The sequence below is a fragment of the Primulina tabacum genome, chromosome 17 (assembly GCF_025594145.1).
Source record: "Primulina tabacum isolate GXHZ01 chromosome 17, ASM2559414v2, whole genome shotgun sequence".
NCBI lineage: Eukaryota > Viridiplantae > Streptophyta > Magnoliopsida > Lamiales > Gesneriaceae > Primulina > Primulina tabacum.
In genome coordinates, this window is record NC_134566.1 from 162,485 (window position 1) to 165,680 (window position 3,196).

General features: G+C 42.1%; 1 non-coding gene across 1 annotated transcript; it reads left to right on the forward strand.

The window, feature by feature from the left end:
* The first annotated feature begins 2,697 nt into the window (after positions 1–2,697).
* On the forward strand, positions 2,698–2,803 carry LOC142532089 (small nucleolar RNA R71). Its single transcript, XR_012816483.1, has one exon. It is a non-coding gene; the product is annotated as a small nucleolar RNA R71 (small nucleolar RNA).
* The last annotated feature ends 393 nt before the right edge of the window (positions 2,804–3,196 follow it).

The window sequence follows — 3,196 nt, forward strand, 5'->3', positions numbered from 1 at the left end:
AATCCCTTGTTCCGAAACCTTGTGCCCTAAGACAATTCCCTTTTGTACCATGAAGTGGCATTTCTCCCAATTAAGTACCAAGTTCGTCTCCTCGCACCTCTTCAACACGGTTCTCAGATTCTGCAGACACTCATCAAACGTTGCACCAAAGATAGAAAAGTCATCCATAAATATTTCAAGAAAGGTTTCAATCATATCATGGGATATAGCAGTCATGCAACGTTGAAACGTAGCAGGGGCATTACACAGACCAAAAGGCATACAGCGGAAAGCAAAAGTTCCATAAGGACAAGTGAAATTGGTTTTCTCTTGATCCTCAGGTGCAATAGTGATTTGATTATACCCCGAATACCCATTTAGAAAACAGTAAACTCATGCCCCGCTAGTCTCTCCAACATCTGATCAATAAAGGGTAGGGAAAAGTGGTCCTTACGGGTGGCATCATTTAATTTCCTATAGTCAATGCACACACGCCATCCCGTAACTATCCTAGTGGGTATTAATTTATTTTTTTCATTTGTGCTAGCAGTAATCCCACCTTTTTTCGGCACACACTGAACAGGACTTACCCATGCACGATCAGATATAGGATAGATAATACCTGCATCAAGGAGTTTGATAGTCTCTGCTTTTACTACCTCTTGCATCTTTGGATTTAATCTTCTCTGAGGTTGCACAAGAGGTGAGTACTCGTCTTCCATCAAGATCTTGTGCATGCAGACTGATGGGTTGATCCCTTTTATGTCCGCCACCTTCCACGCAAAAGCATTCTTGTGCGGTTTCAAAACTTCCAACAGTTTGTCCTCCATCCCATCTGTCAAAGCAGCAGAAATAATGACAGGTAAAGTGTTATTCTCACTTAAGTATACGTACTTTAGGTATGGAGGCAATGGTTTGAGCTCAAGCATCGGTGGCTCCTCCAGGCTTGACTTCTGAGGGATCAAATCTCTTCGATCTCCTAAGTCCTCTAGTCTCATCCTTATTGGCCTCTTCCATGGCTGGTTGGCATTGAAGTATGCCAATATTTCGGCTTTTTCCTCGTCCAATTCATCTTCTCTCAGTTCAGTAGTGAGAGTGGCTTCCAAAGGATCTCCAATAGCAACCTGCACATAGTTAGACACAAGAGCATCAAAAGCATCAATTTTGTAACAACTATCAGAGTGCAATGTGTGCTTAAGTGCATTAAAAACATCAAATGTAATCTCTTCTTCCCCCACTCTCAATCTCAACTTCCCCTCTTGAACATCAATCAGGGCCTTGCCAGTTGCAAGGAACGGTCTCCCCAAAATCAAAGGCATCTTCATATCCTCCTCCATATCAAGTACCACAAAATCTGCAGGAAATATGAATTTGTCCACCTTTACCAAGACGTCTTCTATGACCTCTCGCAGGGTATTTGACAGATCTGTCTGCTAGTTGCAAGGACATCCTTGTTGGTTTAGGTTCTCCTAATCCGAGCTTCCTAAATACAGATAAGGGCATAAGATTAATACTTGCACAAAATCACATAAAGCCTTGTGAAAAACAACATCATCAATCATGCAAGGAATAGAAAAACTCCCTGGATCTTTTAGTTTCGGTTGAATTTTGTTTTGCACCAAAGCAGAGCAATTTTTCATTAAGTTCACCGTCATGTGATCCTCCAACTTCCTCTTGTTAGCTAATATGTCTTTCAAAAATTTAACATAACTAGGCATTTGCATCAAAGCATCGGTAAAAGGAATATTGATATGCAATTTTTTGAATACCTCAAGAAACTTACCGAATTGTGCATCAAGTTTTGCCTTTTTTAATGCTGCAGGAAAAGGTGGAGGGATAACAATTTTAGATTGTGCAGTGGGTGCTGATGTTGAGTTGAAAGACTTACCTTTTGAGGACTCAGTCTGTTCATCATGTGCTTGAGTTTTTTCTGTTCCTCTGGCCTCTAAGATCTTTCCACTCTTCAACTCGATGACCTTCACTTGCTCTTTTGGATTGGTCTCTGTGTTACTTGGCAAGGTGCCCGGCTCTCTATTTGCTATCATCTTTGCCAACTGTCCAATCTGATTCTCTAGCCCCTTTATTGACGCATCTTGATTTTGGAGTCCAGTTTCGGTAGATGAGATGAACTTAGACATCATCTGCTCCAAATTGGATTTCTCTTCTCTAGGAGGATCAGATCTGTACATCGGTTTTTTCCCGTATGGTTGTCCTCCTTGTGGTCGATTCTGACTGCTTTGACCACCCCGTGAGAAGTTGGGATGTTGCCTCCATCTAGGATTATAAGTGTTTGAGTACGGATCATTCCTTGGACAGTTTTGGACTCCCACTTTGTTTACAGGTGCCCCTTCTGGCGCATAGAAAGGACCACTGTCTTGACAGTCCTTAACATAGTGTTCTCCTCCACATTTTTCACAAAATATCTCTTGAAGACGCATAGCCATGCCACTCATATTCAACCCGTCCAGTTTCCTGTTCAAGATATCAAGTTGTGCAGTAATAGCAGAAAGGTCAGTTACCTGGTGAACTCCTGCACTCCTTCGCTGGTTGTTCCTTTCAGATTGAGGATGATAGCTGCTAGCAGCCATCTCCTCCAGTAACTCGTATTCTTCTTCAGCAGTTTTTCTCAAAAGGTTCCCACAAGCAGCAGCATCTATCATAGTACGATTGGAAGTAAGCAAGCCATAGTAAAAGGTTTGAACGACTAACCCAAGTGGAAGTTCGTGATGAGGACATCTTCTTAATAAATCATTGAAGCGCTCCCATGCCTCATATAAAGACTCCTGATCGAATTGAGCAAATGTGGTGATGTCTGCCCGCAGCTTCATGGTCTTGGATGGAGGAAAGTATTTAATTAAAAACGTTTTCGCCATGTCCTCCCAGTGGTGATCGAACTTACAGGCAAACAATTCAACCATGCTTTAGCTTTATCACGTAGGGAGAAAGGAAATAAAAGCAATCTTATAGCATCATCAGAAACTCCATTAAATTTAAAAGTGTCGCAAATTTAAAGAAAATCTGCGATGTGCATGTTTGGGTCATCTACTGCAAATCCTCCAAACTGGATTGTGTTTTGAATAATCTGAATTATAGCTGGTTTGATTTCGAAGTGGTTTGCCCGCACAATGGGCCTCACAATGCTGGGGCGTGCTCCATCCAAAGAAGGTTGGACATACTCCAGCATCGGTATGCGGCGTGGCATCTCAACATGTCTAGC